Genomic DNA, 25,408 nt, shown 5'->3' with positions numbered 1-25,408 from the left:
AAACCTGCTGAGGGACATCTGAATTGTAATTAGTGATGCCAATAAGCCGAATTATTTCCGTCAGTTCAAGCAAAATAAAAGGCCAAATGCCTCCAGACTTCCGCTGCCACAGTGGCAAGTAGCTAATCCCCGAGTCGGGTAGACAGGACAAACAAGACACACAAGACCATACGTTGAAGGTAAACAAACAAGTAACATAACAAACAAATAAACATAACATTATTAAATGTGAAATGCAATCAATGCAGAGGCCGAATGTAGCGTTTATAACTGGAGGATTTCCAACGACCTAAAGCCTTCATTTCGGATACAGAAAATCCCACTGAAGCAGCGGAAGTTGCTGCCCCGATACGAAATGAATGCGTACCGAAATCCTGTGGGGAGAGGCCGACATGAGAGACACAGCACTTCAAAACCCATTCGAACTGGTATTTGGTTAATGGAGAGCCATCTACATGCAGAAGCCAAGAGCCCGCAGTAGCAGGCCTGACCTGAAGATAACGCTTGGCCAGGGCAATGGGGCAAAGGTATGCAATCAGGAAGCCGGCGGACTTAAGCCCGACAGCCGGCTTCCCGACTGCTTTATCCCGACGAGGGTTGAATGACAGATGCCGGGAGACTGGCGACAAGCATCCCGATCGAAGTGATGCTGGGCACCGCTGCGGACAGCTGCGGGCGTGGAGGGTTGGGTTTAGGGCTCCCGGGGGGGAGTTTTGGAGCGATTAAGCCTACAAAGCAACGACCTCTCCCCCACCAGAACATCGGACCAAAGAAGCGCAGAATCGGTTCGTTTGGAGGCCGCCACCTACTCCGAAATCTGGAAAGCCCCATGAAAGGCCATAGAAAAAAGCTAGTTTAAAAAAATCAACTTCAAAAACCGAATCTGCCATGTCCGCGAAGAGTAATGGAAGGAGGGAAATATCGATAGGATGTCTCTTGTCGGGTGCAACCGGAGCCGAACAAGCCCAACCTTTCAAGGCCTTCTGAATCAGAAAGCTCTTTGTCAGGTCTGGAAGGCTTTTTAACTTAAAGAAAATTGAAATACCTGCCAAATAACGTGAATTCACAGCTCTGGATCTGCCAGACACATAGAGATTCCAAATAAAATAAAGCATCAACTGATGCCTGCTCTTACCTCCATGTCTGTGGCGACGGGAATACTCTTCCCACTCTTCCCAAGCATGGCGGTAAACTCTGAGTACCCGGGGCAAGAGACCGCTGTGCTAAGCCCTCCATGCCGGCTTGATGACCTGCCAAACATAAGAGGGGCAAAGCACAACAGTAGCATTAGCCCCAGGGGCCAAAGATCGAAACCTAGGCCACTGAAACCGAGATAACGCATCAGCAATTTCATTCTCTGCCCCAGGAATATGCCACATCCTAAATGAAATATCGCAGTGCAAGCAAGTTAAGACTATCTGTGCCAAAACTCGCAACACTAGCAATGATTTAGCACGCTGCTGATTAATCGCATGCACCACGCCAAGGTTATCACACATGAGCACTGTGCTGCGATCATGCAAACGCTCACCCCACACTTCCAATGCAACCATGATTGGAAAGAGTTTGAGGAGCAATAGCAATAGAAACGCACCCATTCCTCAGGCCAAGGTGCCGAACACCAGGACACGGCAAGGTAGCAACCAAAACCAGCTGAATCCAATGCATCGGTGAAAAGCTGCAGCTGAAAGCTGTCAACAGCTGGAGCCATCCAAATCAGCACACCATTAAATTTGTCAAGAAAAGATGCCCAAACATACAGATCCCTCTTGATTTCAGAGGACAGGCGAACCATATGGTGCGGCCTGGACGCCCCAGCCGTGGACCGCTCCAGCTTCCGACAGAAAACTCCGCCCATCGGGAAAACCCTACAGGCAAAATTCAATAGACCTAACATTGATTGCGCCTACTAGCAGCCAAACATGTAGCAATCGCGTTGCGCAATTTCACCACCTTGTCCTGAGGAAGCCTGCAAAACCCTGCCAGGGTGTCAATCTCGATACACAAAAACGATAGGCAAGCGAGAGGATCCTCGGTCTTCTCATCGGCAACTGATACCTCAAAATGGAAAAACAGAGCTTGCAAAGAAAACAAAAGAAACACACAACGGTCCGAAACAGCAGGACCCCCGCACAGAAAATCAACGAGAAAGTGAGCTATCGCGTGACCCCCGCAAGAAGTCTCCACACACCAATGAAGAAAGGTGCTGAATCTTTCGAAAAAGGCACAGGAAACAGAGCATCACATAGGCAAGCACTTGTCTATGAGATATCTGCCCCCAATGCAAAACCCCACGTACCTGAAGGAGTGAGGATGCAGGGGAAGTAGACGAAAAGCCAATTCCACATCTATCTTAGCCATGAGAGCACCGGGGCCATATGACCTAACCATCTCCAAAGCCTCGTCAAATGACCGATACACCACCGAACAAAATTCCGGAGGTATAGCATCATTCACCGATGACCCTGATGGGTATGACAGATGCTGAATGTGCCTAAATTTACCAAGAGACTTCTTGGGAACAACTCCCACTGGAGAAAGGATCAAATCCTCCAGTGGAGGTTGTTCAAATGGGCCTGCCATTCGCCCAAGGCTCACCTCCTTCTGAATTTTGGCTTTTAGGACATCAGGCAACTCTCGCGCTGACCGCAGATTCTTCGGGGGGCCAACACTAACCTCACCCCTAATAGGCAACTGAAAACCAAAAATGAAACCGGAATACAAAAACCGCGCGTCCTCAAGGTTTGGATACCAACCCAACCATTTGGTCATAGCATCCAACGCACTGGGGACAATGCCTTACTTAGCCCCGGTATTCCCTGGTGGTTTGGAAGACTGCTGTCCAGCCAGTCGGGAACAATTGGACACGGGATGGGCTCCGCCGCAACACAAACAGAGGTGATGAAAACATCTAGGTAACGGCGCAGGGGTTTTTTTGAGCGGCGCGGGTTGGGACATGGAGCCAGAGGAAGATAGCTAGATGCGGGTAAAGAGATGGCACAGGAGGAGAGGGAAAAGAAAGAAAAGGAATTTAGATAAAAACGGGAGCAGAAGAAACAGTGAGGGAGAATAGAAATTGAAAAAGAAATGGAAAATTAAATGCAGGGAGGAAAAGGCAATAACACTCAAATATATAGCACAATAATGCACAGCACAGCACTTATCTCTGTCGGAAGACAGGAACAAAAGAGACTTTAGAGCTCATTCAGAGTCTGTTGTGAGAGCTGAGCGCTCACAACCGACTCGATGATGCCCCACAGGCTAGGGGTCTCGTAGCAGATGGGGAGAGCTGTCGATGTTGAGTGACAGCTCGCCCCGTTTGCTGGGCGTGGTGGGGGCATGCCCGGCCAAACGGAGGCATTCCAGTCGGAACACTTGCCGTTTGGGGGCAGCCCCACTGACATCATTGCTGATGTCAGTGGGGAACTTCCTGCTCAAACAGAGCAGAAAGCTCCCTGGGGCTTACGAGAGCCCAGACCCTACCCTAGGGTCTGGTCGTAAGCCTCAATGGTCGCGATGGTCTTGACCATCGCGACCATCACCCATGTCGGTCGTTAGAGCTGTGGGTGTTAACCCACAGCTTAACGATCAACAAGGAGGCGGCCGTTCAGGATGCAAGCGGCCGCCCTGATTCAGAGCGACCGCTTGCATCTAACGACCGCCTCTGAATGAGGCCCTTTGTCTCAGCCCACACAGCCTCACATTCAAAGTCAAAACACACACCTATTCTAAAAGGACAAACTAAGTCACATGGTGTTACCTAAGCCAGCCCCCAGACTCGAAGTTTAACCCACTCCGCTCTTATTCAATCACTCTGTCTTTAAGGGCCATACAAACTTACACAGTGGAAATGACAAGAATAAAATAAAGCACATTGGCCCCCACAGGAAAAAACATAATATACATAAGGCTTCACATGATAAAAAAAAATAATAATTTACTTATAACTTGAAAAATGTTAATTTTTATTTAAGATGCTGACACAAGTTATGACTTTAGACTAGAGATGTGCGCCGACCCCAGTGTTATGATTTTGGACCTGGATCTCCCCTGGTTTTGGATCTGGATTGGTTTTGCCAAAACCTCACCTCCATGTTTTATTTTCGGGTTTTGGTTTTGGATCTGGATTTTTTCTTAAAAAAATCAAAAAAACAACTAAAATCACATAAAATGGGCCTTTTTTTGTTCCTACGCTATTAATAACCTCAATAACATTCATTTCCACTCATTTCCAGTGTATTCTGAACAGCTCACACCTCACAATATTGTTTTTAGGCCAAAACGTTGCACCGAGGTAGCTGGATGACTATGCCAAGCAACACAAGTGGTCAAACAAAGTCAATGGTGGGAAACGCAGGGTAAACTTTAATAACCCTGCGGCTCTCCATTGACTACAATGGAGGGAGCCGTTCATTGGCTGAGAGACGGGGGATGACCTCTCTCAGCCAATGAACGCTTAGCGGCGGGGTTTCCATGGTGAAATCCCGATGCTACGCTCTAATCTGGGAAGTACCGTTCTATTAAGTACGTGGATCTCGATCTTCGGGGGGGGGTTTTGCCAAGTCCGTGGGATGCCTACTTTGGAACGAAGAGGACAGAACTTCGCATAGGAGATGGTGAGTATAGTTTTTTTCACAGGTCCCCTATGGATACTTTACCAAAGAAGTGGACGATAGCTACAGGGATACATAGGTGAGTATGTGTACATGTGTGTGTGTGCGTGTGTGTGTGTGTGTGTGTGTGTGTGTGTGTGTGTGTGTACATGTGTGAGTGCATGTATGTTTAATAAGCTTATACTGTCACAGTGTGTGTCCTGTGTTTTTTTAAACACTTGTTTACAGGTGAACTACAGGTACTAGTGGGCCCTTAATGCCCTGCATGCTGGTACTTGTGGTTCTCCAAGTGCCAGCATCCGGGGCAGGCTTGCTGGGACCTGCAGTTCTACTTGTAAAGACAATGTTTGTTATTATTTATTTGCACCACACAATCAACCCGCCACCCACCGCCACCAGGGGTGGCGGGGATAGCCCCGGGCTATCGGCCTGGGCCTGGGGTGCCCTGGAGAGGGGGACCCCTTTATTGGGGGGCTCTCCAGGGATCCCCGGCTTGGGCTGACTAGTGGTCAGGGCTGATGCTGCGGCTGGGGGACCCGGTGAAAAGGCTCCCCTGGCTGTGGCATCAGCCCCCTACTAGAAAAAGTTTGGTGCTGATTCTGGAAGATACAGGGGAACCTTACTCATTTTTTCCCCTGTATTTCCAGAACCAGGACCGGATCAGAGCCCAGTGCTGGTTGCACAAAATAAGGGGGACCCCTACGTCATTTGTCCCCCATATTTTGGCAACCAGGACTGGTTCTGACTAGCCCGGTGCTGGTTGTGCTTAAGTACGGGGGACCCCTACGTCGTTTATCCCCTGTATTTAAGCACACCCATCACTGGGTCACTAATGCCTGGGGCTGGTTGCTCTTTTTTGGGGGGGGGGTCACACAATTTTTTCCTTCTTTTTAACAGGTTTTTTTTTTTTTTACAGTGGCAGCACAGGCTGGTCTCATGGACCCGTCAGTGTTCTGTGTCAATGACACAGATGCAAGTAGCACGGATCTCCTGGTCCATGCGTGCATCTGTGTCATTGAAATACACAGCAGCACGGACGGGTCTCACTGACCCATCCGTGCTATGTGTCAATCACACAGATGCATGTAGCATGGATCTCCCAGGTCTGTGCTACATGCAAATGAGCACCATAACGCTAATTGGCTGAGAGCCGTGACAGGCGGCTCTGTCAGCCAATCATGCATTTTTAATAATGGCCGCTCGAGGCAAAACTTGGATCTCGAGGTTTTGCCTCGATTAGGGATCAGGGCAGGAGGAGAGATCCGAGGGGCGCCTCAGATCGCCCCGGATCCCCGAAGTTCAGGTGGGTTCAGTTCTCAGGGAACCGAACCCGCTCATCCCTACTTTAGACAGGACAGATAATGGAGATTACATATAGCTCCTACCATAGGATACAGCTGCAAAGATGTGACAGACTGGGCTAGTGAGCTTGCAGTTATTTATATAAAATAGTACTGGGGAGGGAGCGAATCTATTAGGACACTTACTAGGCAGGGTGAGTACATCAGCCAAAGTCTTGCAGTTGTACAGCCCTATGGAGACTATGCAGTCTGCCCACAGCCCCTGGATCCAAGTGCTTTTAACTTCCTGCAGGTGTTGATGCTTAGTCCTCCTCTCTCCCCTGAACAGCAGCAGGCTGTCAGAGGCAGGGTGAGGGAGTAATCAGCAGCCAGCCCTGTGAATGGCTCCCTAGTTGTCCATCTCTCTTGGCTAACAGCATCTGGAAGTGCCCGTTAGCCAGAGCAGATGAACGCTTCCGTGTTGCATTCCACAGCAGAACGCAATTCGTGGAAGCCGGGTCAGCAGGCAATTGTTACTGACTGGGATTTTTGTGGACCCGGGGTGGAAACAGAAGTGGAAGCAGGAACAGATTTAAATTGGAAAGTTGGTTGTTTTATATGGATATTAGTGGACATGAAAATATACAGATAGTAACTAGAGTCCCAATGTAAATAATCTTAGAACCGGGGAATGTGGATGACAGGTCACTATAGTGGAAGAGAACAAAGTCAATGTCCAGGAAAGTGGCAGAGATGTCTAAAGTGAAATCCATAAATGATGCAAAAATGGCTGAATGAGATATCCTGATATCCTGTAGAATGGCTTGAATGAGATATCCTTGATGAATGGCTGAACGAGGAGTTAATGACAGGTTCAGAACACATGAGTAGGTACTCTGTGGGAGACTGGACTGGAGGCTGTGGGACTGGTCAGAGCGGTGCTGGGAGATCTGTGGTAGCTGATTCGCTGACAGGAGGCAGGGGTAGCACTGAGGCAGGAACAAGGCTTCGGAGCACAGGGAACTCTCTCACAGCAAGCTGTGAAATGTGTTGCATGGTCAACTACAGGGAGCGCTAAACCCCCTTAAGTACCCAGCGGCAGAGCTTGAGTGGTTGGGAGAGATCACCTGATGCATCAGGATAGGCCCACTATGTCACATGACCTGAGGCAAGATGGCCACACTCAGACACCTGCAGCATGGTGATGCTAATAGCCTTACTCCTGCCAGCAGGACTCACAGACATCAGACCCACGCGCGCACCCAGCGCCAGTCTCCAAGTACCAGCTCCCCCGCCGGAAGGGCCACACTACAGCGTCCGCACTGGTAGGCTCCAGGGAAGAAATACCCTGGTCGTGACAGCAGTGGACTGTGAGCAGGTAATGTAAGCCAGCGTGGCTGAGGGAAAGAGCGCGGCTGAGGGGGAGAGAGAGCGGCTGAGGGGGAGAGTGCCACAGCTGGCCGGGGTCGGATGAAATCCTTTTGTGGGCCGCATGGCCAGAGGTTCCCCATCCCTGGTCTACATAGTGTAGTTCACTTCTCACGCTCACGTGTTGCATTTGGGTCATTTGGCTCAGTAAGCTAACCAGTTTGGCCACACATGAGCAGACAGATCTGTTCATAAAGGGGCAGATTGATCATATTGATCTCAGCCTCTCTGTGTTTCCCAATGACTGAACACACGAGCTGACATGATCAATGGCTAACATCAATTTTTCTTTTTATTTTCTTTTTAATCTTCAGAGCAATTTTTTGTGGCAGAATCAGACCAGTTTACATTACATACAGCAAAACGATATCACCTGACATAGGTTGTAGCTGGGAAACAGAGCTGATGACTCTCCTGATATTTTAGCAATGTTGTGTTATAATTCAACCAGAGCAGAAAAACTATAGCTACTGCCTAAATGGTATTTTACCAGCTGAAACAATAAAAGTGAGACTCTCTGCCAGTGTTATTACTTTGTGAGAAACATAACATAATAGAAGGCATATATTTTTTTTCCCAGAAAAGATGGGAACCCTAGAGCAAAAGGTGTCATGGGACTGAAATGGCATTTAAATATATGCGCACATCTAAAGATTACTGTTATTATCAGAGCTTTTTTATTCTCAAGGAAAAAATATGCCTGTACTCACCTAAAGCAACAAACTTGATACAAGATTACTGTGGTTAAGTCTTCAGATGCTTATTTTATTCAATTCTGAATTGATTTCACTGATTTCATCTGGTTTCCGAAACTAGTTATAAGAATTAATAATTATAACTGTAACATCCCTCTCAGGGGTCTATTTACTAAGCAGTGTTAGGAGACAGAGTGAAAAGTGATAAGGTACCAGCCAATCAGCTCCTAACTGCCATCTCACAGGCTGTGTTTGAAAAATCACAGTTGGGAGCTGATTAGTGTTAGTTATTGCTGCCTATTGCAGATACTGCATGCCTTAGGCCCTGTGAGGGTTATGCAGCGAAAAGTGGTATAGCCAAATCACAGGATCGTGAATAGAGGGTGTGACCAAGGAAACATGGGGAGTGGAACTTGCCTATAAAGGAGACAGTTTTTCACGTCTTTGGGGAGACCTCTTAGAGCTTTGGAGCAGGGACGGGGCTCCTGTGCTCCTGTGCTTCTCTGCAGAGCCGGCCCTAGGCATAGGCAAACCAGGTAAATGCCTAGGGCACTGCCTAAGGGCATGCTTTCAAAGCCTATGGCCGGCTCAGCTTGACAGTGGGCAGCGGCGGGACCAGGACAGGGGAACAGCGCCGGCGGCTCTGCTCTGGCTGCCGTACCATGATCGGACCGTTCAGCTCAGCTGCGATCGGGCGGCAGCTCATACAGCGGCAGCAGCTGGAACGGGGAGCAGAGTCCAAACTAGCTAAGGTGACGAGGTCACAGTTTCATTGGCTAGGTGAGTGCTGTGCAGGGAGATTGGGGTGTAATAATGTGTGGCATAATATATAAGGGACATTACTGTGTGGTATTATGTGTATAAGGGCATTACTAAATGTGTGGCATAATTTGTAAGGGGCATTACTAATGTGTGGCATAGTGTGTAAGGGGCATTACTGTGTGGCATTATGTGTATATGGGGCACACTACTGTGTGGCGTAACGTGTAGAAAGGGCACTACTGTGTGGTGTAATGTGAATAAAGAACAATACAGTGTGGTGTAATGTGAATAAAGAACAATACAGTGTGGTGTAATGTGAATAAAGAGCAATACAGTGTGGTGTAATGTGAATAAGGAGCAATACAGTGTGGTGTAATGTGAATAACAGACACTACTGTGTGGCGTAACGTGTATAAAGGGCACTACTGTGTGGTGTAATGTGAATAAAGAACAATACGGTGTGGTGTAATGTGAATAAAGAGCAATACAGTGTGGTGTAATGTGTATAAGGAGCAATACTGTGTGGTGTAATGTGAATAAAGAGCAATACAGTGTGGTGTAATGTGTATAAGGAGCAATACAGTGTGGTGTAATGTGAATAAAGAGCAATACAGTGTGGTGTAATGTGAATAAGGAGCAATACAGTGTGGTGTAATGTGAATAACAGACACTACTGTGTGATGTAACGTGAATAGGAGGCACTACTGTGAGGCATAACATGTGTGAGGTAAAGGGGCACTACTGTGTGAAGTAACATGAATAAGGGACACTATCCTGTGATGTAATGTGCATATGGTTGCAGTACTGTGGCGTAATTTGAATTGGGGGCTGTATTGTGGGGCCATGCCTCTGGCGCGTGCTGTCCCTATTTAAAATATGGGGGGTGGGGGCGCCAATGCTCTTGCTGGTACAGGGCACTAAAATGTCTAGTTACAGCTCTGTGGATGATTGCTATGGGTGAGGGGGGACAGGTGTTGCTGGCTGCTGCTGTGATCTGTGGAGATGGGTGCTGTGCTGGGAGAGGGGTGCTGTTTCAGAGGTGGAACTAGTGGAGGTGCTAGGGGGCACCAGCCAAAGTCTTGCTTAGGGCATCAAATTGGTTAGGGGCGGCTCTACTCCCCTGCCTTGGGAGAAGATTGGGGCTGTGGCACCTGCAATGATTCCCATCTAATGCCAACCCATGGGGAAAGACAAGTAGCGGTCTGAGAGACTTAAGGGTATATTTACTTACAGGTTTTGCCCATACAGGGCTGGTGCAAGGTTTCTAGGCGCCCTAGGCAAAGTTACTCAACAATGCCCTTGCTCCCATGCGGGCTCGTCATGTTGCTGGAATAAAGTTGTTATAATCCGTTACTAGCAGAATACCTGCCTGTGCTGTCATGGGGCCTTATTCAGAGGTGTACGCTATGCCAATGTTTTCACTATTTTTTTTGCCACTGCGCATGAGTCCGAGTTGTTTTGCGCTTGCTGCCAGTCTTTAATCGCAGTGTGATTGACAGGCAGGGAGCTTTTTGGGGGTGGCAATGGGGAGCGTCAGATAAAAACACAGGCGTATCTCGACTGTTTCGGGGGTATGTCACATCCTGCGTCTGTGATCCCCTACGCAGTTACCATGGCTCCAGCGTCTCAGTTACGGCGATCATTCCGAGTGACCGTAGACTGACTCTGGGAGTCGATGTTTGCCTAATCTGCGTCCGATGTTGTGTATGTGTACGCATTTGCGGAAAGCTGCAATGGCTCTGGTGGGCGTCTCGGTACAAGTCCCGGCCGCTGTTGCATTAGGACATTTCACACATCCACAGGTACAGAAGCACTGGCGTACAGCCCTGAATCAGGCCCCAGGTACTTACACCTAATGCTGCCTTCCGCCTTCTTTAGGGAATCAGTATAATATGTGTGCCCTATATAAATAACTGGTAGTAATAATAATAATAATGATATGCTGGCTGTCAGGATGCCTCCTGTCAGAATACCAACAGCGGCATCCCGATGGTTGGTATATCGACAGGGGTCGGGTAAGTATACTTACCCCCCTTCCTAACCCTAACCCTCCCTTCTGGTAGCCTAACCCTTCCCACCCCGCACCCTAACCCTACCTGTTAGTTCCTGAACCTAAGTCCCCTTCCTTCATGCCTAAACCTAACCCTCCCCGTTTAGTGCCTAACGCTAATCTCCTGGGAGTGAGAGGATCCGCTACTGACTCTGAAGGGAAAAACTGCTAGAGCTGGGGACCAGAGAGCCGTGAGTGAGCGCCACGCTGGCTGCCTACTTTGCAGTGCACTGCACATGTGCCAGGACTTCAATGACGCTGTTGTTTTTCACCACTAGCGCAAGGACCTTGGCTGGCATATAGTGTAGTGCGCAGAATGACAGGGATCGCGGTGGCTGCTAAGTCCCGCGGGCCACGAGTGCTGCCAGCACCAGGTAAAAGAAGGATGTCTCTTTGAGAGACATTTTGAATTTTAATTTTTTTTTGGCAGCCTGACATTTAAGAGCAGGTTGATTAGTACTTTATCTCTCTCCACTTTATCTCTATTCAAGGATTAGTACATAGATCCCTAAGGATCTAATTTGACAAAAGCCAATTAATCTACCGTGCCAGCATGTTTCTGAAGTGTGGAAGGGAACTTGAGCAAAGCCATGCAAAGACCTGGAGAACATACAATCTCCACACAATACTTGTGTCTCTATAGCCAATGCATTTACTGCATAATACATTTTATTCTTAATCAAGAAAAACATAATTTAGCAGACAAGGAATAAAATTCCCCTTCGCCTTGTATCATTTTCAAGTCACACAAATACATGATATTCATAGTGTATAATCTCCCCTAGGTACAGTATGTAACTAGCGACATGGAACAAAGAAAACATACACTCAGCAATTGTAATGTTATCATTGCTTTGAGTAAACTGACAAAATAAATACAACATCAACAGAAAGAAAACTATCACCCTTCCTTGGGTGTTTCTCAGTTTTGAATTTACCTTTTGTACAGTTATTACGATGTTCCTAGTCAGCACTTCAAATGTTCCCTCCAGGCCATGTTATCTGCATACATGCTTCCTGAGGTCCATGCTTTCCCGACCCTGGTCTCTGTAATCTTTCCTGTCAGATTTTTTACCAGGGTAACTTTCAGTTCTATCCAAAGCAGAGGATCTTTTAAAGGTTGCATGGCGAAACCTCCACTAGGTACTAGGTAGACCAATGTTCTCCTATGACTTAAAATAAAAGCATTATACACAGAAGAAAATCAACTTTAATTTCTCCATCGCAGAGTCCTTGTTTTGCTGTTTAGTTATAATTTTGTAATACTCTTCCTCCAGGCATTTTCATTTTTCACACTACCACTTAGGATGGTCGTCCATGTCCCATTACAATACTGCAAATGACTACAAAGGTCAGATAGGCAGGTTGCCTAGACAACTGTTTTCTCCCGTTGGCCTCCATTACAGTTATGCTTCAATAATAGCTGAAAGGCTTTTAATTATTGTTCTTTATTAGTCCACTAAAATGTTTGAATACTTTTTTATACCGGTAGAATAATGGTATCAGCCGTCTATGAACCTGACGTAGGAGATTACACGTGTACAGCCGCCCTTTTTATATTTTTAACAATGGAATTTTTATTTTTACTTTTTGACTACTAATCTTTTTTTTTGTACTTTGTTTATATATTAGTCATATGTTCCTAGTCAGCTCTTCAAATGTATTATTCATATCTTTTTTTGTCTCCTTTTTGCCTTCTGTTTTTCTGTACATAATGAATAATTTTATTTAGAAATTAAGAGCCAACAGTCCTTTGCTGCAGCCATTTAAAGGTGTGTCAAAACGACTCATAGGTGTGTGTGTGACCTTAAGGGCCTGATCTGAGTCGCACGCTAACCGTACGTAATGCTGATGCTCACGTAGTTGGCCGATATTATAAGTATTGCTCATGTGTCCTGATTGTTGCCACATGGGGATGAATTTTTATTAGGGCTGGTGCAAGTTAAGTGGTGGATCCGATGGTGCATCTAAATACGCACCGAGACGGATTTCCACAGGCGTAAGGCGCTGCAAGTGGGTGTCTCAGTTTAAAGACATCGGCTGCGACATTAGCAGAAGACGCAGCCACGCCGCCATGCGACTCAGAATCAGGCCCTAATTGAGCTGTTTAGCAGTAGTAAATATTGCATAGTAAACTAAGTTGAGCAGATATTTGAAAGCAGAACTAGTAACATGCAGTTTTTAAATGTAATGAGCCAATGGTTTCTTGCTCCACAGAAGCCACAGAATAACATGCATGCTTGTGTGTGAATAAGGTACACATTAAGCAGAGGAGCCGCGGCACGTGAGGAGCAGAGCGAGCCAGACCTGGAGGAGAAGAAACCAGAAGGAAGGAGCATTCTTCAAGGCGATAAGATAAGTAATGACTCTTGAGACTTAGCGGTTGCTGGGGGAGGGGGGACCCAGGGGCCCTGCCTATTTTGTCAGTCCCTGGCCCAACAATTTCTGAGGGCAGCCCTTCATGTCACCCCCGGAGTGCCAAGGCCAGATGGCTTATTCTGATGGCCGATGCTACAAACATCCAAACAGATGTTCGCGATGTTGATCCGATGCTGCGTCTTCGGACACAGTGCTCAGATCTGCGATGCCGACTGGAGGCATCTTTTTCCCTGAAATGCCTCCTGCTGGCATTAGCATATTAGTTGTACGGTATGGCACAGCCGCCTCCCTGCAGCTGTACAGTACCGTACATATCTGAATCAGGACCTCTGTCTCTTCCGCTGTGTATCTCAGTTTGTTGGCTTCCCATGTACCTTTATTCTTCTGCTCACATCATAACATGTTACATGTTACAGTGCTAGCGATCCAGCTAGCCATATTACACAGTTACATCAGTCATTCATGGGCATATGCATTAGACAAGATTAGACCTAATCGAAGGTCATAACAATTACTTAGTATAGATTTCACATCACTAGACTGAAGCCGAAAGTGCATGGTAGCCTTACTCAGCTGGTTTATAGACAAAAGTCCAGCGCTCTAGGGTGAGATGAAGTGTCCCTAGCAGCTCTACATAAAGAGGTTCCCCTGCCTCTGTACAAACGTAGGACCGATATATTGTGGTGTGCTCTGAGACACTAATCTACTTATTGAGTTGTTTTATGATGTCCCGATGTTGAGAATATACCTCTGATTGGGTATTACGTGGTATATAATCCATATACAGTCCCATTAGTCCATAAAAAGTCCCATAAAGTATGTCCGATCCTGTTGTATGTGGATATATGTAGAATAACTGTAACCTGCAGGTTACATACAACAGGATCGAACATATGGGAATTTTTATGGACTAATGGGACTGTATATGAATTATATACCATCTAATACCCGATCAGAGGTATGTTCTCACCATCGGGACATCATAAAAACAACACAATAAGTAGATTAGAGTCTCAGAGCGTGTATCGGTCTTACTCAACTGGTTTAACCTACAGTGTTGTAGCACAGACTGTGTGACCTTAAAAACCATGTTCGTTCTAATACTGTAATATGTCCTTTATGTACAGTTATATTATACGTAGCCCATCCACAACAGATAATATTGCTTTCTTTGCTGGTGAATCTCTATAGACACAGAGTAGGTAGCTGCAGGTATGTGGTTACCAGATTAGGTTTACCATTTAGAGGTAGAGTTTTAGGGCAAAATTTACTAAGCGGTGGGTTCTAAACCCCGCCAGTTTGCTGGCGGTTTGGCTGTCCGCAGATTTACTAAGCCCAAAACCGCTGCAAAACCGCCGTCAAAACACATGGGGTTTAGAACCCGCCGTCAGACTGCCGGGGTTTAGAACTCGCCACCTAGTAAATTTTGCCCTAATGTCAGTTACAGTGTCTGAAAGGCTTCACATGCCAGGCTGAGTCTAATTGTTGCTTTCAAAATATGCCAATCCTGATGAATTAAAAGATTTCTGAGCAGAATAAAGCCGGGGAGATATTTTGGGCACATTAAAATAAGATCTGAGACTTCAGAGTTACTTTTCCAGAGTTAATCGATGAGGGCACCTGTGACCTATAATCTCTAAATGACTTGATTAGTAGCGTCAGTGGCATCACAAGGGGTGTGCGGGGGTTGCGGGCCACACCCGGGTGTCACCCGCTGAGGGGTGACACCAAGGAGCAGACTCCCCCACAGTGACTGGAGCCAGGTGCTGCACTATATAATTAAGTGCAGCACTCTGCTCCTGATGCTGTGAGGGAGCCGGCACTGCAAACAGGGCAGTCACTCCGCACCTCCGGCACCTCCCTTCCCCACTGTCTGCACTTAATTATGCAGTAACCACGGGGGTTTGGGCTGTGAGGTTCCACCCCTTTCCCGCATGACTCTGCCCCCTGCCTGTGATGCCACACCCCCTTTTAATCTGCTCATTGCTCCGACCCCCCGCTCAGCATCCCTCCCCGCACCAGCTGACACCGCGCAGAGGGATGCCACTGGGTAGCGGCACCAAAGATTTTCTATTCCTAATACAGAGTGTGTAGCAGTCCTGCAAGGGACTATGGGGTCTATTTACTAAGCCTTGGATGGAGATAAAATTGACGGAGATAAGGTGCCAGTCAACCAGCACCTAACTGTCATTTTTCAAACACAGCCTGTGACATGACAGTTAGAAGCTGACTGGCTGGTACTTTATCTCCATCCACTTTATCTCCACTCAAGGCTTAGTAAATAGACTCCTATGTATGCGAATGTGCAACTGTTGCTGCCACCTTGGGTACAAGGCACTATTTCTTCCCCTGCGGCACCGCTCTTTGGCATAGGGATGCTTGGCATGGCACGCTGCAGCCTTGAGAAGTGCTTGTGAACCAGATACCTGGCTGCTCCCGACCCGGTCCCCTCTCCGTAACATTGCATGTTCTGGGGGCAGTGTGGCTTAGCATAAGGCATGGAAGTGCCCTGCTGCAGCCATGGTCCTGCAACCTCACACTCTTGAATCAGGCCCTGAGTTCTCTATCAGCATTGTCACAGCAGGGAAATCTGGCATCTGACAATCTGCACCCTCACCACTGATGACATTGTGAAACATTGAACAAAGCTATGGAAAGTGATAAATTAGAAAGTGATAAACTACCAACCAATCAGTTCCTAACTGTCATTTTTTAAACACAGCCTGCAACATGACAGTTTGGCTGGTAGTTTATCACTTTCCAATTTACTGTATCACTTTTCAGAGCAAGGGAAAAGCAATATCTTTAAGGGGGGTTTCAATACATCCCCGTTTTTAGTCATGCTGGGGGCGAGCCCAGCACATTGAAAATACAGGCCAGATCCACATAAAATACACTGAAACAAGCCAGATCCATATAAAATACACTGAAAAAGCCACCTCAGCATAAAATACACTGCAACAAGCCACCTCAGCATAAAATACACTGCAACAAGCCACCTCAGCATAAAATACACTGCAACAAGCCACCTCAGCATAAAATACACTGCAACTAGCCACCTCAGCATAAAATACACTGCAACAAGCCACTTCAGCATAAAATACACTGCAACAAGCCACCTCAGCATAAAATACACTGCAACAAGCCACCTCAGCATAAAATACACTGCAACAAGCCACTTTCAGATAAAATACAGTGAAAAGCCACAGCCACATAAAATGCATTTTGAAATCCAGAACCACATAAAATACATTGAAAAAGCAAGATTCACATAATACGTTACATCAGCTTCTTCATGTGTCACTCCATACCCCACTCTTGCCATTCCAGCTCACGTGTCATTGCAGCCCCCCCCATGCCACTGCAGCGGCCCCTTATGTGTCACTCCTGCCACCCCCACCCCCCCTGAGTTATCTCAACAGCCCCACTCTGCCCCCAGAAGCATGAAAGAGGGCATCATCCACCAAGCTCTCAGGCTGAACCCCCCCCCCACTGGCTCTCAGGCAATAGTGCTTATTATGCTGTGCACCCTTAGTTGTGTCCCATATGCAGTGCCCCCCTGTAGTTTTTCCCCTTATCCAGTGCCCCCTGTATTTGTGCCCCTCATCCAGTGCCCCATGTAGTGTTGCCCTTTTTCCAGTCCCCCTGTATTTGTGTCCCTTATGAAGTGCCCCCTGTATTTGTGACCCTTATGCAGTGACCCCTGTATTTGTGACCCTTATGCAGTGCCCCCTGTAGTTTTGCCCTATATGTAGGGCCCCCTAGAGTAGTGCCCCTTATGCATGGCCCCCTAGAGTAGTGCCCCTTATGCATGGCCCCCTAGAGTAGTGCCCCTTATGCATGGCCCCCTAAAGTAGTGCCCCTTATGCAGTGCCCCGTAAAGTAGGGCCACATATGCAGGGCCCCCTAAAGTAGTGCCCCTTATGCAGTGCCCCGTAAAGTAGTGCCACATATGCAGGCCCCCCTAAAGTACTGGCCCTTATGCAGTACCCCCTAAAGTAGTGCCCCTTATGCAGTACCCCCTAAAGTAGTGCCCCTTATGCAGTACCCCCTAAAGTAGTGCCCCTTATGCAGTACCTCCTAAAGTAGTTCCCCTTATGCAGTGCCCCCTAAATTAGTGCCCCATATGCAGGGCCCCCCCAGCTCAGTACTTACCTTACCATGCTGGCTTCCGTTCCCGCTGGCTTCCGCTCCCGCAGCCCCTCTGTTCTGACTGGATCTAGGCGCGCAGGGCAGGCTCCTCAAATCGTGGGTAACATCATGACATCACCCGCGCAGTGCATCACTGGAAACGCTGGCCTCTGAGGAGCACAGCCGGAGGGGCAGTAGGTAAATGGCTCTACAGTAATTACACCACTAGACACACACCCAAATTTTCAGCTGTACACCCACAATAACTGAATCTGCAAAACTCCCCCTAGAGGTGGTTGATTGTGATGAGGATAATGCCCGCCCTGGATTACCACATGGGCTGTGTATAGATCCCCTTCAGTAAATGTACCGGACCTGACGTGGAGTGAGGGCGGAAGTGCGCCGTTATTTTGTCTCCACTGTAATATCTGGCCACCAATAGTAGGAATTTGTACACTCGCCACAGGTTACTATTCCCACTCTATGTCCATGTTGATAGTAACTGATGACGTAAGGGAACATCTCCTGAATGTATCTATCCACAACCTTACCCCATGGCACCTAAAACAGCTCCAGGGCTTAGTAGAAGAATTTTACCAATATCCAGACACAGGAGCCAGAAGCACGTGTAAGAAGAATGAGTCCTGGTCAACTGTCAGCATTGAACAGAAACAAGAATGATTATGGGCCATTGGGCCTGATTCCGAGATGAACGCAAACCCGATGGTTTGCGTACAACTTCGATGGTTGCTGACCAGCACATGTGGAGGATCGGTACTGCGCATGTGCCGATCGGTGTATGCGACAATGGTCACAGTGCACCCTAAGCCGCAGCATGATTGACATCCTGTGGCCATTTGGGGCCGGGGAAGGGGCGGTTGTGGGGTGGACAGTGCCTGCATCTTCTGATGCAGCTTCATTTGCCCAGGCTGCGTGAAAACACAGGTAACCCGAGGGTTATTCAGATGGCCGATGTTTACGCAAGTGATCCGATGGCTGCATCCTCAGAGACAGCAGCAGATCACAGAAGCCGTCAGGAGATGCCTATTTTACACGAGAGCCTCCTGCGGCATTAGCATATTATTGCACGGCTGCTGCGTACATCTCTAACTCAGGCCCATTGTCAGTAACGTCTTTCTTGCACTACAGTTCTTAGTAACATTAAAATGAGCAGCCTGTACTTATCCATAGCACAGCTCAGGTTTATAATGGCTGTCGAACACTCTCCATCCTCCTACACTACAGCTGCACAGCCCTTTTGTTGCTGTATTGTTTCTGATCTTAACAATAACAATTTTCTACTTGAATTTAGTAGCACAGCCTTTCCATTCATCATGGAACATTGCAAAGCTTTTAAGAGGGATTGGTCACTAACGCCTAGTCCTCCTGCATTACATGTCTTTGGATTATTACAATATTGCAATAGCCATTATTGCTCACCCCCTTGATTAAAGTGGTGTTTTAGAACGAGCCAAAAAAACTGAACCACAAAGTCAAACAATAGCTGTTTTTTGGTTATGATGTCATACACACAGACATGGTCACCCAAAATTGCCTTGTACTGTGAGGAGCATTGCTACAAAAGTGGCTTGTACTGTGAGGAGCACTGCTACAAAAGTGGCTTGTACTGTGAAGAGCACTGCTATACAATTGTCTTGTATTGTGAGGAGCACTGCTACATGATTGCCATGTACTGTGGGGAGCACTGCTACATGATTGCTTTGTACTGCGAGGAGCACTGCTACACAGTTGTCTTTTACTGTGAGAAACACCACTCCACAAGTTTAAATGTAAGCCTCCCAGGGGTAAGAGGAATCTTTAAATGTAATTTAATATGCATTAGGCATGGTGCTTCAATTAGAGGGAAAAAAATCCTTATGTTTCATGCAGTCGATATAATAGATTCAATACCTCTATATCTCTGCTGCCCCCCTACTATTGTGTAGCGTTCACTCCTACAAATACAAACATAGATCTGTCATGATTCTAATGTCTCCAACCATCTAATCACAATAAATTAATCTCCTGGGATAAGCTTCTTGTTTTACAGATCTGTTTCTTCCTGCTACCCCTGCTCAGAGACCCCCCTCTTAGGAACGGTAAATCAGCACTGCAAGGGAAAGAGAGAGTAAAGTAAGTGCTCACACAATGTACAGCTTTGCACAATGCGGGTAATTACAGGAGGAAAACCTAAGCTTGTTTATGGGCCTGATCCAGCAAGGATCACAACTGTAACTAGGCACCCATTCGTTCGATCGTTGCGTTCTGCGCATGCGTATGCATCGCAGTGCCCTTGAGCGAACCGCCCACTGTGATCATAGTGACTACGCAGACCCATCACAGAGTGATTAACAGGAAGTACAGTTTGTGGGAGGTGACGAGGGGTGGTCGGCGAAACGCAGGATATGCCAGGGCATTGGAACGGTGTTGCAGGAGCGTGCATAAATTATCCACTGCGATGCCGGAAAGTTAGCAATTCCTGAGTAAGGTCAGAGCTTGTGCAAGTGTGCGTGAGGCTGCGATGGTACTCGATGTTACCGATGGTTTTGCAGTCTTGCTAAGCATTACGGATGTGTGTAAGGTAAGATGGGTGTCCTTGTGTAGTGCTGCGATGGCATAGCGATCGCAATGGATTAGCTTATCATCGCAGTGAGACTGCATGTGTAATCGCAGCTGCGATCGCAGTTGCAATCCGTAGTGAATCAGGCCCTATGCTCGCACCTCTATGGGGTCCTGGGTGCAAGCAAAAGTGAATCGAGACTTTCTTCCCAGAGAGCTCATGTTATATTAGCACCACAGGATCTGACGGAACTTCATGGCTAATTGAATCTCCCACCAAGAGTCTCCAGCTGGACCTTAAGCAAGACGAGCAACATTCAGATACCCAACTTGTTTATACTGTATCTTGGCCAACCCAATGTTACTTTGTTTAATGGTCTCAATTCCAGTATCATCACTGTCCTGCTTAGTGTATCCCACACAGTTGTTATACAGTTGACTAACTACTGAAGACAGACCACCATCATTATTGTGAAGGGGGGAAAAAAAGGTAAAACCATTCTAGACTAATTGTACTGAACAAGCTTTGACTCCTATAAATGGACCTTTTATGTCATGGCCATGATTTAAAAAATAAACATCGTCTCAAAGAACAGCAGACGGTAATGTAGTGAATCAGAGCTTCAAGGGTGCTCCGTTCTAGGATTACCAGCTCTAATTCTAATAGCGCCTGTAAATAATTAGTTGTCAACACAGATGAGAAATCTCAAGGTGAAGATCTAGCGCTTACACATCTGACATTTACAACCGTCCACTTTATTACACTAATAACTGCTAGAAAGACATTTAAATTACTGTTATCAATGAACATAACATTTCTCTCATCATATTACCTGCCATCGATCGTTGTCCCTGATGGCTTTATAAGAATAAAATGAATATTATGCATTGAATAAAGTTGTGTTCTACACCGTACATCCAATGGAGCATCAGACATTGGTGCTTGTGACTGTAAAAGGTCAATATATGGCTCAGATGAAGGAGAAGAAGAAAGAAAACCAGGCTGTGCAGCAATGCCAATGTACCTATAGTTATAGTGTATGATGCACGTTGGATGAACAAAATTGTTTTGCAGCTTTTGGTGTATGCAGCGTGTTGTAGGATTTCACAGTAGACATGAATATCAGATGCTCCCATCTATGAACATTCTTCTGGATGATTCCTATTTACTTAGAATAACAGTTGAGCACAGAAAATGTTGGCGTTAGAGGGGTCTATGTACTAAGCCGTGGAGAGAGAGAAAGTACCAACCAATCAGCTCCTGTCATTTTTCAAACACAGCATGTGAAGTGACAGTTAGGAGCTGGTCAGTTGGTACTTTATCTCCTTCCAAGGTTTAGTACATAGACCCCATAGAATGCTAACTTACATGTGAGAAAGAGACTTGTCTGAAAATGAAGAAAATACTCCATTGATGAATCTCACTGACCTCATAGTTTGTCCCCCTATATGTCAACTACATCATAGATAGATAGATAGATATTAGATAGATAGATATTAGATAGATAGAAAGATAGATAGATATTAGATAGATAGATATTAGATAGATAGCTAGGCCGGGATGTACTAAAGGAAAAATGCGGCAAAAAACCTGTTTTCTGGGTTTTTAACCGCATTTCCATATGTACTAAGCCCAGGCCACCCTATTATCAGTGCGGAAGGTAACGCCAGAAAAACCTGGGGTTAACCTATAGAAGCCTATGGGCTTCTTACCACACCCCACACTCAACGCTTTGCCGCCCCGCAGACGCCCAGCAATGGCACCCACTCACCTGACTCTCCATGGTCTCCAGCTGTGCTCCTCCTGGGTCCTCTGCCTCCTCCTCATCTTCTGGGTGCAGGGAGGAGGAGGAGGAGCCCGGGGCTTCCTGCACAGGTGACAAGCAGGAGGTTCCCAGGGCTCGGAGGGGGTTGGGTCCCACGGAGACCCCTTCACCCGGCGTCGGCTGCTTTGCAAAGGGCAGCTCTTACCACAATTAGTAGATATGCGATTAGTAAGGTTGCGGTGACTGGCAGAATGGTCACCGCAACCTTAGTACATCCTGCCCATAGATAGATAGATAGATTTTTTGTGCTCAGAATTTCTAAATCTTGTTTGGAGAAAGCAGCATATTTTTTTAGACATTATGCAAGTATTGTCTAAAATTATTATTTTTTTATCCAAGACGAAGGGCACAAAAGATGAAGTAATGAATACTTTAAAAAAAAATATGGCGTCAATCATGTTTGTATATTCTGGTTGGTAAAAAAAAAGGAAAATGATCCCTTAAAGGTGCGCAAACCTCTGCTGCCTCCTTATAGTTCTAAAAATAGAGAATCACCTTATCCCAATAAAATACTAAATCACACAAAACATTTAGAGCACAAGTGGGCACTGGTCAAGATACAATAATACTTAGGGGTCTATTTACTAAGCAGTGTTATGAGACAGAGTGAAAAGTGATAATGTGCCAGCCAATCAGCTCACAACTGTCATTTTTCAAACACAGCCTGTGAGATGACAGTTGGGAGCTGATTGGCTGGCACCTTATCACAGACTTATCACTTTCTTATCACTTTTCACTCTGTCTCCTAACACTACTTATAAATAGACCCCTTAGACTTGTGAAATTATCCAAATATGGATGTCTTTGATGATACAACTTCAAATGGTAATTCCAGCTCATGTAGCAGATAATTCACAACATGAAAAAGATAAAAATATAACAAATGAAAAATAGTGAAAGTCTGTTTCCTTTTAAAAGGCCTCAAATATCAAAGGCCCTCATTCAGACCCACTCGCAAGCGGGCGCACGTACGTTAGGCGTACGTACAAAAATATTTAAATTCAATGGCTCGCTCGTATTTTCGTTCGCATCTAAAATTCCTCCCTAAACTCTGACGACCCCTCCTCTAACTAACGAGCGTACGAAATAGCGAGCGTACATCCCCGAAATGGCTTGAAAGGAACGCACGCACAAGTATAAACAGGAAGTGGCCTTGTCAGATGTCGATTACCTGCTCCTTTATTCTGCCTACCTCCATCAATCGTATCATGCCAATCAATGTATCAATTAGCTTAATTGTTTGTTTTTTTCAACACAATGCAAGAAACTTTACTCTTGTCCGTGTTTGTGTTTACCCGCAGAATACGTACGGATGAAACATTCGCTTTTATTGTTCAAAAAACATGTGAACCACAATTAAACAATTGTTCTATTGCTGTGGATCCCCGCATATTTCCCTGGGTTCATTTCTTTATTTAAATTTGCTTACGCATGTCACTGCATCAAGCCTATCATAACTCTCCAGAGATTTGTGGCCCTGTCGAACACATGACTCATACACTAACCAATAAAATTGCTCCTGTTAATTTCCAAAATACATTAGCCAATCAGAAAATGTTTACACACTTTATCAAAAATGATTTTTAAGAAAAACACCATTGCCATCATGAGAGCCTCCGCATTCACCAGGCGCGAGCTGCTGGTGCTTACGGAGGTCATGGATCGCCGGATCACCAGCCAACCTCAACCCATCACCAACCGGCAGAAGCGCTCCGCGTATGCGGAGGCACGGTCCCGCCTGCGGTCCTTCGGCTCACGCCGCAACATCGGGCAGCTGGAGCGCAGGTGGTCCGACCTGCAACGGCGAACGCCCCGCTTGCTGGCATGCTTTCGCATGCAGATCCTGGAAAGTAAGTGTTATGTATTGTGGTTTTAATGTTTGTGTTTGTGGGGCAAACTGCGTGTGCATGTTTTCCTGTCTGTCCTATTTATTATTTGTACTCATATCTGCGTGTGCATGTTTTCCTGTCTGTCCTATTTATTATTTGTACTCATATCTGCGTGTGCATGTTTTCCTGTCTGTCCTATTTATTATTTGTACTCATATCTGCGTGTGCATGTTTTCCTGTCTGTCCTATTTATTATTTGTACTCATATCTGCGTGTGCATGTTTTCCCTCTATTTCTGATTTATTCATTCTACTGCTATTTGGCTTATTTGTTGTTTTTTTTTTTTTTTTAGTTTTGTTGCCCGGATTTGTCCATAAACTAACCGCAATTTCTTTGTCATATTTTAGGGGGACAGCCAAGACTCCGCCGTCACCGTCCGTCCAGACGGCGTTCCCGGCCACTATCCCCAACCCCCAGCCAACACTCCACCCCAAATCTTTCCCCTATTCCCCACTCCTCCCCATCCTTCCCAGACCCTCTCCCGGAAATGTCGGGCCTCCTTCCCCTCCGTCCCACTTCCCCCTCTCCTCCACCCACCCCTCTTCCAATTACCCCCTCCCCGGAGTCCATCATAACTCCTCCCCATTCTTTGGGGAATGACGGATCCTCCGAGGAGGATCATGGAGGCATTTCCGGAGCTCCCGTTTTGGCTCCCGGTATGTTTTTTTTTTGTTTTTTTTTAAAGCACAAACTGTTTGTATGTAATCATGTGTCGTGCCTTTCTTCGTGTTTTTGTGGCTTGACTTTTGGTGATTTTGAAGGTTTGCCTTTACCTCTTCCTGGTGATTTCAACATACACATATCATACCTGTGGGAATTTGTACCTAGGCCTTGTATTTTTGCCAGCCCCCCCTTTTTTTTTTTTTTTTTCGGTTTAGGAGTGATTTGGTTGTGTTTTTTTTTTTTTAATGTGGATTCCCTATTGTTGTATTAACCCACACACTTTTCTCACCCACAGAGGAACAGAGGCGTCGGCAAGAGGTGGCGGATTGTGTGGGGCAGATGCGGCAACATGTAATCGGCATTCTGGTGGCCCTCGACCGGCTGTCTGGCCTCCTTCGGCAGTAGTTTTTTTATTTTTGTTATCTTTTCAAAATAAATTTATTCAGACAAATATACGTTGTGGCTCATTTTTAAAATCCAAAACCAAGATAGTTTAGCATGACATAAGTAGACGGTTCCTGCAAGGATTTCCCTTTTTTAAAAGTTAGATTGTGTTTTGTCTTTGTATGTCAAACAGACACAAGAAACACATAACAGTAACAATGTCATTTCCCTTTTTGGGTGTAGTGTCAATTACATATTTCTACATTTTACAGGTTCCTAGTTGGTGCGCAAGCTGCTTAGGCCAATCTTACAAATCCCAAGGTTGGGCCAGGCTTCCTTTTGGTGTGGGTTGGGAAGCTGAAAATATATTTCAGTTTAGCTCAACTGGCGTCAGTACTGGTTTACCCCTTAGTCAAATGTAACTTGTGTTAACCTGGTTACACTTGCTGTTAACGTCCCAAAAAAGGAAGACCATTTCACTCTCCAAACATTTATTCACAACATAACAGAGAAAACAAAGTGGTCACTCCCAAAAAAAGAACACAGTGATAAATTCAAATACAACACATACCAAGAAATAATTAAATAAAAACAAAAAATCAAGAACTGGTTGACGAAGGACCATGCCAACATGATTCCACAAACATGGCGTTGCGATATGGGTTCCAGAATATATGCCCAAATGGACCAGATCCAGGTTTGGTAAGGGTAGCAGGAAGTAGTGAGCGTTGGAGTGCCAAAGATTATGT

General features: G+C 46.2%; 1 pseudogene; it reads right to left on the bottom strand.

Annotated features, from left to right (window-relative positions):
• Nucleotides 1-728: 728 nt before the first annotated feature.
• On the bottom strand, nucleotides 729-10,421 carry LOC148517890 (uncharacterized; annotated as a pseudogene).
• Nucleotides 10,422-25,408: the final 14,987 nt, after the last annotated feature.

Source organism: Taudactylus pleione, unplaced genomic scaffold (assembly GCF_031769625.1).
Source record: "Taudactylus pleione unplaced genomic scaffold, aTauple2 ptg000206l, whole genome shotgun sequence".
Classification (NCBI taxonomy): Eukaryota; Metazoa; Chordata; class Amphibia; order Anura; family Myobatrachidae; genus Taudactylus; species Taudactylus pleione.
Note: the sequence above shows the minus strand (reverse complement) of the source record. Positions and strands in the feature narration are given on the sequence as shown.